The following is a 16,217-nucleotide window of genomic DNA, read 5'->3' as shown; positions in this document are numbered from 1 at the left end:
AGTCCTGACATTCCTTCTACATACCTGTCCCAGGCTCCTCACTTTCATCTATCCAATCCAACCTCGCTTGGTCAACTCTTGTTTGATTCTGTCCCCGACGGTATTTGAGCATTTGAGGCCTAGAAAGTCATTCATTTTCACGCCCTTCATTGGCCCTTGCCTTTCTTTGGTCTATACCTTCATTTCTCGAAGTGTCGGGCTCTTTCCACTTTTCCCTCTAATTATGTTAATAGAGGATGGTTGTTCAGTTGCACTTTCTCTTAAAACATCACGACTTCACTATTCGTAAACGTACATCGTCAACGTAGAATAATTCCGTCCTTGTTATGGCTATCCGTTGATGGGAACTTCTCCCGCAGAGATCAGAGGAATATCAAACCACGGAAGTTTTCAACGACCTTGTTCAATGGGATAAACTACAGTACAGTAGTAAAATGACAGCAGGTCGTCTTCTTACTCTCTCTCTCTATTTTTCTTCTTTTTGTTATTATTATCATTATAATTTCTGTTATTACAAATGTCGGTTCCGTGGTGTAGGCTAATGTACCAGCCTCTTAGCCGAAGGCACCGGGTTCGATTCCCTGTCGGATCAGGAATTTTTACTCGTGTCTAAGGGCTGGTTCGAGGTCCATTCAGCCTTCCTGATCACAATTAAAGAGCTATCCAACCGTAAGATAGTAGCCCCGGTCTGGGAAGCCAAGAATAATGGCCGAGGGTGTTCCCCGTGCTGACCACACGAAACGTCGTAATCAGCAGGCCTTCGGGCTGAGCAGTAATCGGTTAGTAGTCCAAAAGCCCTTTACGGCTGTTGTACCATGGGGTTTGGTTTGTTTATTAAAAATTAAGCATACTGTAATGCACAGTGTGATTCCACAATTAAATAAACCTTATCCAAAGTTTGTAACATGAAATGATAAATTATTATTCTGCATTACGTTTATGTGGGTCATTATTTTTTAATTTTTACATATTATTTCATGATTGAAATTAGTAAGCAATATGTCTATTTATCTTATATATTACTTAGAAAATTATACGAGAGTGGCTTATTAAATTTTACAGTAGTGTAGAAATAAGGTGTCCGCCTCTGTGGTGTAGTGGTTAGCGTGATTAGCTGCCATTTCCGGAGACTCAGATTCGATTCCCGGCTCTAGCAGGAAGTTTTAAATGTGGTACGAGCGCTGGAACGGGATCCACCCAGCCCCGGGAGGTCAACTGAGTAGAGGAGGGTTCGATTCCCACCTTGGCCATCCTAGAAATGGTTTTCCGTGGTTTCCCACTTCTCCTCCAGGCAAATGCCGGGATGGTACCTAACTTAATGCCACGGCCACTGCCATCCCGCTTCCTTGTTTATCCCTTCCAATCTGCCTATCCCTCTACAAGGCCCCTATTGAACATAGCAGGCGAGGCCGCCTGGGCGAGGTACTGGTCTTCTTACCCAGTTGTATCCCCATACTCAAAATCTCCAGCTCCAGGACACTGCCCTTGTGGCGGTAGAAGTGGGATCCCTTGCTGAATCCGACAAAAGACCAACCCTGGAGAGTAAACGAATTAAGAAAGAAAGAAGAAATAAGGTTCAGATTTTATGTTACTTATGCATTTACAGTAATGTATAAGAATAAGAGAAGCACAAGTGTACCTAACTTCGCCAGGTAAAATAAATCATCTATCTATATATCTTTTTGAGCACTTGAGCTGCAGACTTTGTCTAAGATGACATTATGTTCCTTGCCTCATTTGAATTTGCCTGAAAAATGCGAGTAAACGGTTGATTTGTACACTGATTTTAATTGACATCCCATTTATCACGGCCTGTAATTATTGGGCAGTGCTTTTCGTACACCATGCACAACTTATTGCCGGCCCCGCGGTGTAGTGGTAGTAGCGTGCCTGCCTCTTACCCGGAGACCCGGGTTTCGATTCCCTGCTAGGTCAGGGATTTTTACGTGGACCTGATGGCTGGTTCGATGTCCACTCAGCCTACGTGATTAAAATTGTGGAGTTGTCTGGCGGCCCCGGTCTAGGAAGCCAAGAATAACGGCCTAGAGGATTCGTCGTGCTGACCACACGGCACCTCATAATTTGCAGGCCCTGCCTGAGCAGGCGTCACTTGGTAGGCCGTGGCTCTTTGGGGCTGTTGTGTCATGGGGTTTGTTTTTTTGGTTTTATGTACAAATTCTTAATTGAACGTTGCTGTAGAAACCATATGGCCGACGTCCGGTGAGAACAGCAAATGCCAGAACGTGGTGACTAGTCGAATGTGGAGGAGGAACCGGGCATTGAACTGTCACCAACAAACACTGTTGCAAAGTCCTTGAGATTCAACGGCAGATATTGTACCGTACATGTTATTCCCACAGGTAAAACGTAAACATTGAAACTAAACTCTTCATCACTGAAAATAAACATCTACAACAGGTATTAAATATCCTCGTACAGTACAGTACACAAGTACGCTTCTTCATTCCACTCCATGGATGCACAATATCAGTAGTAAATAATAATAATAATAATAATAATAATAATAATAATAATAATAATAATAAACTCGATAGAAAACTACAGATTACGATCAAATAAGGAGATATACAAAAGAACAGAAGACCTGGAAACAACAATAAGGAAAAGACGGCTGCGATTCTATGGACACATGGTCAGAATGGATCCAGCAAGGTTAAATAAACAAATTTTTAATAAAATATACTACGTGAAGAGCCAGGGGTGATATGCCAAGCAGATGAAGGAAGAACACAAGAGGTTAGGAGTTGCAGATGAAGAATGTCGTGATAGAGACCAATTCAGGAAAAGACTTTCCAACATAAAAGTTTTGCTGAAGAAAAGAAAGAGCGCAGAGGGGGAAGATAGACTGAAGAGAGAAGAGCGCAACATTCTGAAAGAATGAAGGCACTGCGGAGAAAGAGGAAGGAAGAAGGGATGATAAGAAGGAAGTGAAGTGGTACTGGAGTGGTCCTAAGTTTGGCCGGTTCGCAAGAAAGAAGAAACTCGATAGATCGTTTTAAGGAATTTGCCCTAGACAACAAAACTAGAAGAATCATCCAACAAACTTTGACCAACACCACTTCGAAAGTGAAGTTCAGGGGAGTGATTTCAGACGCGTTTGAAATCAGGACGGGAGTTCAGCAAGGAGATGGGCTATCACTTCTACTCTTCAACTGTATCCTTGAAAAGATCATCCTGGAGTGGCGCAAAGAATTGAATAATCAAGGAGTTCAAATCGGAGTTAGGCTGGGGTGCAAAATCCAACATTTTTATGTTGATTGCCTAGCCTTTGCAGATGATCTTGCAATTTTTCCGATTCCTTAAATACAGCCATGGAACAGATTTTCAGCTCAAAACACAAGCAGCGAAGGCAGGCTTACAGATCTCTTTTGAAAAAACATGTCTTTAAACTAATATAAATCTGCCACCCAGAGAGCTCGCAGTGGGACAAGACAAAATTATATGAGTAGATAAGTTCAATTATCTGGGAGAACTGATAACACCAAACTTGTCAGAGAACTAAGCCTGTTCATTACGGATGAACAAAATGGAAATGGCATACCATTTAACTAAGAGTGCCTACAGTAAAAGGTCCGTATCTTTCAAAGCAAAGCTGAATCATTACTGCAGTATCATCAGTCCAGAGGTTTTATACGCTTCAGAATATCCTGCAATGAACAAAAAAGTCCTGATCGAGAAACTGGATCCCAAAGAAAGGAAGATTTTGAGAAAGATCTTAGGTCCCGTCAAAGACAATGGGGAGTACAGAAGACGGCATAACGACGAACTATACACCCACGTAAAAAGATTGCCGATACCATCCGGACAAAAGAAGCATTATCTTGTTTGCGCATGTGACACGAATGCACGAAGCCAGACTGACCAACCGTATCATTACCATCTTTCAGCAGAAGAAAACCAAATGGGATTGGTTCGTTGAGGAGGATAGAGATCCTGAAGAAGTGGGAATCACGCGTAATGACATCCAGGACCGTGTCCCATTTAAGACAAACTTTCAAGCGTTCCAGATTTTTCAAGACAAGCCAAAATTAAAAAGAGGAAATGCATGGATGCAGGATAGGAAAGAACAACACCGAGAATCAATGAGGAATTACTGGGCAGGCATCAAACCCAGAAGTAGCCAGTTGAACTGACGTGGTCCAAAATTGGCTGATACGACATGAATGAAAATAAATAAATAAATAAATAAATAAATAAATAAATAAATAATGTTATTTCTTATACGTCCCACTAATTATACTAACTACTTTCATAGTGTACAGACACACTGCAGGGGCCAGAATTTGTCCCGCAGGAATTTTACATTCTTTCACACGAGGCTGACGTATTTGATCACTTTCAAATACCACCCGACTGAGCCGGAATCGAAACCACCAACTTCAGCACGGAAGACCACTGCTCTACAGTCTGAGATACTCAATCCGGCCATATCAGCATTACAATAATTAATTAATTAATTTATTTATTATAATGTCCGCCTCCTTGTCTAAATGGTCAGTGTAGTGGCCTTCAGTTCATAGGGTCCTGTGTTCGATTCTCGACCAGGTCAGTGATTTTAGCCACCGCTAGTTAATTCCTCTTGCTCGGGGGTAGGGTGTTCTTGATCGTCTTAATATATAGATTTTCATTCTCATACAACACATCACACTAATAACCGTTAAAAAAGTACGTAATATTGAACACATCCTTCCACTTAATGGTTGGAGGCAGGGAGGGCTTCCGGTCGTTAAACAGCGTTTAATTCACATTAATGCCAAATCTAGATAACTGGAAAAAGTTGCAGAAGAAGATGTACCAGTGTGTTTGTTTGTTTATTTATTTATTATAAGACTGTGTGTTTCACGAACTTACAGTATCCAGTATTCGGGAGATAACGGGTTCAAACCCCACTGTCGGCGGCCCTGAAGATGTTCTTGCGTGGTTTCACATTTTCACACCAGGAAAATGATGATGCTTCTTGTTTTAAGGGGCCTAACATCAAAGGTCATCGGCCCCTAATGGTACGAAATGAAAGAACAAAAATTGCAAAGGCATCCACTGACCAAAATAAAGATAAAATATGGCATGAAGAATGAATGGATGGACAGGAACTCAACAAAACACAAAACAAACAAACAAAAACCAGTGGATCGAACTCAATACAGATCGAAAATAACATTATTACCGACCAAGGAACCACTTATAAAGCACAATGATGCTTGGTGTCTAAAGGGGGTGCAAAATCCACGTCTAAGGCCCCACAGAATGGTACATGTCGCGAGTAAAATAGAACCATGGTATGTGTCATGTTGGGGTATTAATCAGAAGTAGCGAAGACTCACGGTGTTCCACAAAAGATGGTACTACTCACAAGAATTGCAATACGTACAAGTAACGCAGACCTATGATGTGTCTCACACAATGGCCCAACTCAGACTCAACGCAAACCGAGAAGGTTCCCCACCTAGGTGTACTAAACACGGGCGCCGGTATTCCCGTGGTGTTCCTCACATAGTGGGTACTAATCACAGGCAACGCAGACCCACGGTGCTGCTCATATAGTGGTACAACTCACAGGCTACGCCCAGACCCGCGGTGTTGCACACATGGGTACGACGCACGGGTACTGGAATCCACTAGGCCAGGCTTTTACTGCTAATAATCACAAACCTATTTCGTACCGAATTTAGTGGTATTACTCGCAAGTACAGGCAACCTATGGTGTTCCCCGCGTGATGGTACGATTCAAAATTAGTTTCATGGTTCTAATTCAGTCAGCCCTTGGTCGCCCCTTTTAGTCGCCTCTTACGACAGGCAGGGGATACCGCGGGTGTACTCTACATGTGCGTCCCCCACCTGCAGGGGGTAGTGTGTTTGGTCCGCGAGAGGTATTTTATTTCCCTCAAGTCCGCCGGCAAGCCAGTTAGGACCCCCCTATCCGCCACCTGGGACGCGCCACGTGGGAGTATCACCTCTCCCCCTGCTTCGCCTGCGTAGCAGGTTCGTGGACACAAGGAAAATGCTGGGGCTTTACCTTAATTAAGGCCACGGCCGCTTCCTTCCCACTCCTAGCCTTTTCCTGTCCCATCGTCGCCATAAGACCTAACTGAGTCGGTGCGATGTAAAGCAACTTGTAAAAAAAAAAAGAAAAAACCGAACTTACGAGATATTAGAGTGCCGCAATTTCACGCGTTAATAAATCTTCTGACGTCCGACTTTTCATCCAAGTTTAACCCCGTTCTTTATCTTGAGATCACGGAGTCCTGGGTTCAATTCCCGGTGGACTTGCCCGATCTTAACCATGTATCTTCATTTCCTGCAACTCGTTCACCACATACTATATTTACGTGACTAATAATGATAATAATAATAATAATAATAATAATAATAATAATACATACACACATTATCATTATAGACTGTTATGCCTTTCAGCGTTCAGTCTGCAAGCCTCTGTGAATTTACTAAACTTCGCCACAATCCTCGATTTGCAACTAGAGTTGTGGCCTCATTTAGTTCTATACCTCTTATCTTTAAATCGTTAGAAACCGAGTCTAACCATCGTCGTCTTGGCCTACCTCTACTTCTCTTACCCTCCATAACAGAGTCCATTATTCTCCTAGGTAACCTATCCTCCTCCATTCGCCTCACATGACCCCACCACCGAAGCCGGTTTATGCGTACAGCTTCATCCATCGTGTTCATTCCTAAATTAGCCTTTATCTCCTCATTCCGAGTACCCTCCTGCCATTGTTCCCACCTGTTTGTACCAGCAATCATTCTTGCTACTTTCATGTCTGTTACTTCTAATTTATAAATAAGATATCCTGAGTCCACCCAGCTTTCACTCCCGTAAAGCAAAGTTGGTCTGAAAACAGACCGATGTAAAGATAGTTTCGTCTGGGAGCTGACTTCCTTCTTACAGAATACTGTTGATCGCAGCTGCGAGCTCACTCCATTAGCTTTACGACACCTTGATTCAATCTCACTTACTATATTACCATCCTGGGAGAACACACAACCTAAATACTTGAAATTATCGACCTGTTCTAGCTTTGTATCACCAATCTGGCATTCAATTCTGTTGAATTTCTTACCTACTGACATCAGTTTAGTCCGAGAGGCTAATTGTCATACCATACTCATTGCACCTATTTTCAGGTTCCACGATATTAGACTGTAGGCTTTCGGCACAATCTGCCATTAAGACCAAGTCGTCAGCATAGGCCAGACTGCTTACTACATTTCCACCTAATTGAATCCCTCCCTGCCATTTTATACCTTTCAGCAGATGATCCATGTAAACTACAAACAGCAAAGGGGAAAGATTACAGCCTTGGCTAACCCCTGTAAGTACCCTGAACCAAGAACTCATTCTACCATCAATTCTCACTGAAGCCCAATTGTCAACATAAATGCCTTTGATTGCTTTTAATAATCTACATTTAATTCCATAGTCCCCCAGTATGGCGAACATCTTATCCCTCGGTACCCTGTCATATGCTTTCTCTAGATCTACGAAACATAAACACAACTGCCTATTCCTCTCGTAGCATTTTTCAATTACCTGGCGCATACTGAAAATCTGATCCTGACAGCCTCTCTGTGGTCTGATACCACACTGGTTTTCATCCAACTTCCTTTCAACGACTGATCGCACCCTCCCTTCCAAGATGCCAGTGAATAATTTGCCTGGTATACTAATCAGTGAGATACCTTGCTTATAGATAGGGGCAATTACTGCTTTTGCCCAATCTGAAGGTACCTTACCAACACTCCACACTAATTTTACTACTCTATGCAGCCATTTCATCCCTGCCTTCCCACCGTACTTCACCATTTCAGGTCTAATTACATCTATACCTGCTGCCTTATGACAATGGAGTTTATTTACCATCCTTTCCACTTCCTCAAGCATAATTTCACCAACATCATTTTCCTCCTCCCCATGAGCTTGGCTGTTCACAACACCACCAGGATTATTTCCTTTTACACTGAGAAGATGTTCAAAATATTCCCCTCACCTCTCCAGTGATTCCCTGGGATCTATTATGAGTTCACCTGAATTACTCAAAACACTGTTCATTTCCTTTTTCCCTCCCTTCCTAAGATTCTTTATTACTGTCCAGAAAGGTTTCCCTGCTGCTTGACCTAGCCTTTCCAGGTTGTTACCAAAATCATCCCATACTTATTTTTGGATTCAACAACTATTTGTTTTGCTCTGTTTCTTTCATCTACATACAACTCCCTGTCTGCTTCGGCCCTTGTTTGGAGCCATTTCTGGTAAGCCTTCTTTTTACGTTTACACGCTGCTCTCACTTCATCATTCCACCAAGATGTTCGCCTTTTCCCATCTTTACACACAGTTGTTCCTAGGCATTCCCTTGCTGTTTCTACTACAGCATCCCTGAGTGCCACCCATTCACTTTCTATATCCTGAACCTCCTTACTGTCTACTGTTTGAAACTTCTCACTAATCATATCCATGTACTTCTGTCTAATTTCCTCGTCCTGGAGATTTTCTACCCTTATTCGTTTGCAGACAGATTTCACTTTCTCTACCCTAGGCCTAGAGATACTTAGTTCACTACAGATCAGATAGTGGTCTGTATCATCGAAAAATCCGCGGAAAACTCGTACATTCCTAACAGATTTCCTGAATTCAAAGTCTGTTAAGATATAGTCTATTATGGATCTGGTACCCCTAGCCTCCCATGTGTAGCGGTGAATAGCCTTATGCTTGAAGAATGTATTCGTAACAGCTAAACCCATACTAGCACAGAAATCCAGCAAACGCTTTCCATTCCCATTAGCTTCCATATCTTCCCCACATTTACCAATCACCCTTTCGTATCCTTCAGTTCTATTCCCAACTCTCGCATTGAAATCGCCCATTAGCACTATTCTATCCTTGCTGTTGACCCTGACCACGATTTCACTCAATGCTTCATAAAACTTGTCCACTTCATCCTCATCTGCACCCTCACATGGTGAATACACGGACACAATTCTAGTCCTAATTCCTCCAACTGACAAATCTACCCACATCATTCGCTCATTTACGTGCCTAACAGAAACTATGTTGCGTGCAATGGTATTCCTGATAAAGAGCCCTACCCCAGACTCTGCCCTTCCCTTTCTAACACCCGTCAAGTACAATTTATAATCTCCTATCTCTTCCTCGTTATCTCCCCTTACCCGAATATCACTTACTCCTAGCACATCCAAATGCATCCTCTTTGCTGACTCAGACAGTTCTACTTTCTTTCTTCCATAAGCCCCATTAATATTGATAGCTCCCCATCGAATTCCATTTCGTTCGCCAAGTTGTTTCCAAGGCGTCCCTCGCCTGTCAAATGGGAGTGAGACTCCATTACTGCCATAGGTCCGAGGCTTGCTTAAAATGTTCTGAGCTCGGTCGATTCCTGAAGCAGGATGCTACCCTACTTGCACATAGTCCAAGTGAGGATCTCTCCTCTAACGGGTTATAGACCACCGGTGGATTGTATAGTCCTAGCCGCCTGAGCACAAGGAGGGCCAGGACTCAGAATATGTCCGAGATGCCCACTCCCATTCCATAGCAACTGGTATCCCGACTCTCAGGACCACTTACTAGGCCACTCAGCCGTTGCCCATGGTTCACGAACTAGGACGTGACTACAGTAACCCACAAACATGTACCAATAATAATAATAATAATAATAATAATAATAATAATAATAATAATAATAATAATAATAGTAAATTCAGGGCCTTTGTCTGCCAGTACGCCTGGGTACGCATACCGGTGGTACGCGTTGTGGTGAAATTTTAGATTTACTGTTTAAAAGTGTGTCTCCACTTAGGTGTTGCCATCATCGCTTGATGTCGAATTTTGGCGTCAGGAAGTATCGATAGATTAATTCTCATCCATAGCTGTTATCGACCTTATCTTAAAGTATAAGTTATGTTATCGATGTGTGTGCTTACCGCTTAAAATTTCGGAACCTCCTTCGCGTGAGTGTGATTAGCTTCACTTCACTTCCTGTTCACTTAACTTTGTTTTATTTTGTTCTATGGTTGCGTCTGTTGTGCATTCTCTACGTGAATTGGTTTCTTTCCTATAGTCTTTGTAAAACGCAATGACCTCGAAAATCACTCAGTTCTTCTCGTCCACTCCGGCAGGTAAGAAAATTAAACTTTCTGAGAATGACTCGAGTGAATGCAGTGTGCTGAAATTAAATTTGAGGAAAAATGCCGCTACCGAATCTGTAAAAAGCAGAACACGTTGTTGTGACTACCGAACATGCGGTTGCGAATGAAAATCTTCCCGAGTATCCACAACAAAAGACTGATCTTTGCGTGGGAAAAAGATCTGTTGGCTGTAAAGTATTGTAAAGTATGTCAAGAAATAACTCAATCAATTTGGGTCCGGATAGAAACAAACAAGATATGAATACTTCTAAGCCATGAGCAAATATTCAGATTGCTTCTTTTGGTGGAACTAAAAAGTTTCAAATGACTTCTCTATGAAAAAAATATCCCACGATCATAAAGTTAGTTCCGTTCACAAGGCTGCCACTAATATATTGACTGTTGCAAAAGAAAAATGTTAGAGGTCCCTTTTACTCAAGCTTTTAAAAATCACAAAGAAATAACCACCAAAATCTTCAGAACAGCCTAGAAAATTGCCAATAAAATTCAGTCATTCAGTCATTTTTAATCTCCAGTAAGTTAATGGCAGCAACATGGGCAGAATTATTCATTGCGATTCCTGGTACCTGAAAGGAAGACATCTTGCGATTGACACAAAGAGCAAAGAACGTTCACGTGAAGATGGAAGCACCTCCAACATGGGTGCAATTTGGGAGTTAATGTAATGGAAAATATTAGTTAATCTATGTTGAAGTCTGAAAGCTAATGTAAAGACTAGGTTAAACATTATGGTACATTATGTGTTTTAAATTAAGTTTAACAAAATTTCTGCAAGCGGCTACGACTCCAGTATCCTATGTTTGGGATGGGTCGAATAAGTACAGGCAAACATTTTTCCATAATAATAATTGTACCGGGCGGTACACCTCCACGCCGCTAATTTAAAATTTGCGCCAGTTGAAACTCCTCTGCTGGAGGAAGTCTGAACTTTATCGACGGTATTAATTTTCAAGTTTCTCAGAAGATGTCACTACTTGGAAAGTTTGGAGTTTTTGAACTGTGCCACTTTTGATGTATTTTTGTTTTACCGGTAGTAAGAAGTGTGAACTTTCTCTTCTAGAGGACACTACTGAAAAACTGCAATGGTGCACCCTAGTGCGATGTGAAAGAACTGTTTTTTGGAGAAATTTTTATTTCAATAGTTTGTTTCTTGTTAAATTTCTTTCTTTTATTGTTTAAGTTGGCTGTATACCCCTCTCTTTCCCCTTGTTTGTATTTAGCCAATCCCGAATTTCTTTAATTAATTTCTGACCAATCTGATGTATCTTCCCCCAACTTGAATATGCTGCTTATCCCTAACCAATAAAGTTTTGGTGGGAGGGTGTTCTCATTCCAAAAACGCCTCGAACTTTCCGCGAGAGTATATAAACTGCTGATTTTTGGGTCTCTGCGCCACTTCTGTTCCATCTTTTAGTGTGTAAAGTACATAGCAGGAGGCGGGAAGCGCCTCTTTCTTCGGCAACGGTCAACAACAAGGTAATGGCCGATTAATCACTTCTTTCTTTGCTAGCTCAGCAGTTTAACTCTCGGGGCGGGTCCGAAGTTTTTCCATAATGTAACCTTCCTTAAAATGTAAAGACCCTTGGTATCTATTCTATCTTGAAACTGCATATCGGGATAGAGAGTGCTTAACCCTCTCGAGCTCCCACTCATATTGTTTTGAGGTGAACTTATTTTTTTTCTCAACCTATTCTTCTTTAACGTAATGTAAATTGTTCCTTTCTAAAGTCACCTCTTTAGTATGGGATTAGCCCCTGCATTAATGGCCTAGTGCCAAGTAGGTTTTAAACAAATGTATTAGGAGTGCAGGTCGCCTCCTCTCAAGTGGTTATTTTAGAGGTCATGTAATTAACCTTTTTTCTTACTTAATAGACCTCAGTAGGTTGGGTATTTTACCCCTGTATCTATGTCCTTAGAGGACAACTTGAAGGTGGAGTTTGGTGTGGCCTTTGAGAGGCTTAAAGTTTGAGAGCGAGTGGCTCTTTCTTGAAAATTGAGTGTTGTATGCCTCGAGGAGGCTTTTCTGTGTAATTTGGAGCAAGTGCTCCTGAGCATGAATGGGGTTTTCTGCCCCTCTGTTAAAACTTATTTTGGAGTAAGGTTGGGCTGATTGCCCAAGAATTGTGAAATCGGGGCGCGAAGCCCAAATCCGGTAAATATTGTAACTATACTTTTGTTGCCTTGCTACTCTGTACCTGCCATGCTTGTTATTTCTTAATTTTGAAAAGAAAATATAACCTTGTTTAATTTTACATTAACCTTAATTTCGTAGTTTGAGACCCGTTCAAGCCCGCACCCTATCACCTCTACCTACCGCAAAAACACGGTAACAAGTGGTAGCAGAGCGTGGTTGAATGGGTCTCAATTTAGCCCCTTTTGACGGCTAAACATTGCTTTGATTCAAACTCTAACTATTTTCTCAGTTGCTGGAATTTTTGATCTTTCCTGTTTCAAAATTGTTCTGTCATCATGCCCGGCCCTCGCGATGTTCTCCATGTTAACTATTTGCGCAAGGAGGAGTTGATCTATGAGTTAACTATCAGAAATGTGCAATCTGGTGGCACGGTTGCGATAGACACCAACAAGCTTAGAGAGTCCCTTGATTTGCCCATTTCCATCCCCAATTTGGGAGAGAAAGAAATTGACGACTCTCTTTCCACGATCACCGAGAATAATACTGGGCTAGCATCGGTAGTTAGTTTTTTGACGAAAATGATCCTTCTCCTAATCAAATTAAGCGTGTGCAAGCCAGGCTATATCATTTTTCAAATAGAGTTAACGATCTGTTGTCTCTGATGTTGAATGACGTTCAGAGGAAGGAAGCTAGTACGTTGCTTGAAAGTATTTCTGAATTATCTAGCAAGGTCACTCAATTGTTAACTGGGGAAGTTCCTCCCAAAATTGATCAACCCACCACGATGAATGTAGGTAGCGAGGAAGAGCCTCCTAAGGGAGAAGTCAATAGGATAACCGTTGCTGCTCAAACTATCTCTGCCCCATTGGACAACGAGTCTGAACGCCGTGCATCGTTGAATAATATACGTTCTGAATTAACTTCCTTGCCACTGAAACCTTTACCTACTATGTCACCCGGGTTTAGCAGCTTGCCTCATCCATTGGCAATGTTGCTCAGAGGTATCTCTAAGTTTTCCGTTAATACCACCAGTGACGTAATTTCATTTTTAAGATTTTTAGTTGAATTTCAGGATCATGCCCTTGTGTTTTCTCTTTCCCCATGTCAGATTTTGCAAATCATCTATCCCTATGCAATTGGTATTCTCTCAGACAAAATAGTAAGAGCCATTGCCGAGCAATCATCTATTGAGGATTTCCACGCCCACTTGCTAGCTAACTTCATACCGGCTAGGGCCAGGTCCTCCCTTATTCAGAAGTACTATTATCGTGTACAGCGTTTGGATGAAAACTTAGCAGACTTCATCCAAGATATTAAATTCTATACTAGGGTGTTTGCCCTTCATTTTCCTGAAGATCAGATTGTACAGGCTATTGTAGAAGGAATTTCACCATCCTATAGGTCATATTTGTGTTTCGCGGCGTGCCCGCAAACCTTCTCTGAACTTGAAGCATTGGCCGTCTCAGCGGAAGGAGTTAGATACGCCGATTCTTTGCGTGTCGCGAAAGAACCCCCTCCTTCTTTTGGTAATCCTCGGCCTCCTCCTCCTCGCCGACCAGTCACACCTCGTAAATGCTATGCTTGCGGGTCGCCCGACCATCTTCGGAACAAGTGCCCATTGCTCAAGTCTAGTGGGACAAGGAATTGAACTGGTTCATCACAAGGCTGTTTTAAATGTGGGGCTTTCTCACATATCGCCAAGAATTGTCCCAATTCGAATAGCACCCCCTCCTGCTCAACTTCAGGTGCAACTTCCAACAACAATCAAAAGTGACTAGTGCCTTCGGCTGAGTCGACTAATCCATCTTCCCGAGGCTCAGCCCCTGGCAAACAGGTCGTAAATTCAGGGAATGTTCAATCTGCAAATCTATCTGTTGAATGCCCCAAAGAGTGTCTTAGGATTGCGGCGGATACCCCCGCACCGGTCCCTTTTCTCAAACTTGAGTTAAATAATGAACCTGTAACAGCTCTTTTAGATTCAGGCAGTGTTTGTTCGATTATTTCGGCTAAATGGTATTCTAAATTGAAATCTGTTTGTAAACTACCTGACTATGTCTCATCTCCTGTTCAATATGTTTCGGCTAATTCATCTCCATTGGAAATCCTAGGTTCTGTAAATGTCAAAATTCGTATTTTTAAATTTACATGGAAAATCAAATTGTTAGTGGCTAAGCACCTGTCTTGCCCCATCATACTGGGAGCTGACTTCATTTCTCACACTGGTCTTGTGCTCGATCTTCAGAGTAAGTCGTGCACATTCAAATTTGCGTCCAATTGTAAAATCCCCTTGTTAAAGTGTAATTCTGTATCATGTTCATCTATTTCGCCTCCCCAGGATGAGATGTTGTTGGACCTTAGACATCTACCTGAGGAGCAGGCTGATAGTATTCGTAAATTATGTCAGTCATTTCCAGAGGTGTTCTCTGATACTCTTGGTGTTACTGACCTTTTTGAATACAAAATTGAGGTCACGGAATCAATTCCTGTCCGTTTTCCACCTTATAGGCTATCTCCACCTAAAATGAAGGCTCTGAAAGAAATCATCGATCAGATGTTGAAGGATGGTATTATTAGGCCCTCTAAGTCGGCGTATTCGTCACCTATTTTTCTAGTCCCAAAACCCCAAGGGGGCTTCAGGCCTGTCATTGATTATAGGGCTCTCAATCGGAAGGTGGTGTTACAATCTGTTCCCCTTCCCGACTTTCATTCTTGTTTTTCATGGTTCCGTAAGGCCAAGTTCTTCACCATCTTGGATTTGAATCAAGCCTACAATCAAATTCCCTTTGCGGAAGAGTCTAAACATTTTACAGCGTTTGCCACGGACTGGAATTTATACGAATACAACCGCGTGCCTTTCGGGCTCCCCACGGGAGCAGCTGTACTCACTAGGCTGCTAGATAGGGTCTTCTCCGACATCAAATTTGAGTACTTGTATCACTACTTGGATGATGTCGTCGTATTTTCGGAGACCTTCGAAGAACATCTAGATCATCTGCGAGAAGTCCTCAATCACCTTCGTAAGGCTGGGTTAACTGTTAAGTTATCCAAGGTTGCCTTTGCTAAGCCCTCTATGTCATTCCTAGGGCATATTGTGTCACCTGATGGTGTTGCAGTCGATCATTCGAGAACACAGGCCATCCGTGATTTTAAACACCATAAGGATATCAAAGGTATCGCCAGGTTTATTGGTATGGTGAATTTCTTCAGGAAGTTTATTCCTAACTTCGCTAATAGAGCGGCGCCCTTGAACCTTCTTCGTAGGAAAGGCATCAAATTCGAGTGGGGACCTTCTCAACAAGCCGCTTTTGAAGATCTTAAATTAGCTCTCTGTAATGCCCCTGTACTTGCTATGCCTGATTTCGCGAAGAAATTCATCGTCCAAACTGACGCGTCGTCGTCAGCAGTTGCTGCAGTCCTTCTTCAAGAGACTGAACTAGGGAGGCGACCCATCGCCTATGCATCTAGGATTCTATCGGCTCAAGAAGCCAAGTATACTATCTATGAGCTCGAAGGGTTGGCAGTCTTATTTGCCTTAGAGAAGTTCCGTCTCTATCTGGAACATGTCAAATTCGAACTGGAGACAGATAATCAAGCCTTAAGCTGGGTCTTAGGCAGGCCGCGTCGTACTGGTCGTATAGCCCGTTGGGCCATCCGTATTTCTGCCTTCCAATTCGATGTCCGGCATATCAGAGGTACCGAAAATGTTGTGGCTGATGGACTCAGCCGTATGTTTTCCAACGACGTCGAGACCCACGAACCGGTCGACAGTTCATCACCTCCCGAGTCCATACTATCTGGTGTTAATGCCATCTTAACAGATGCTCCCATGCTCTTTAGGGATATCGAGAAATACCAACGTGAAGATCCGACGCTGGCTCCGATAATGGAA

The sequence above is a fragment of the Anabrus simplex genome, chromosome 4 (genome assembly GCF_040414725.1).
Source record: "Anabrus simplex isolate iqAnaSimp1 chromosome 4, ASM4041472v1, whole genome shotgun sequence".
Classification (NCBI taxonomy): domain Eukaryota; kingdom Metazoa; phylum Arthropoda; class Insecta; order Orthoptera; family Tettigoniidae; genus Anabrus; species Anabrus simplex.
Note: the sequence above shows the minus strand (reverse complement) of the source record.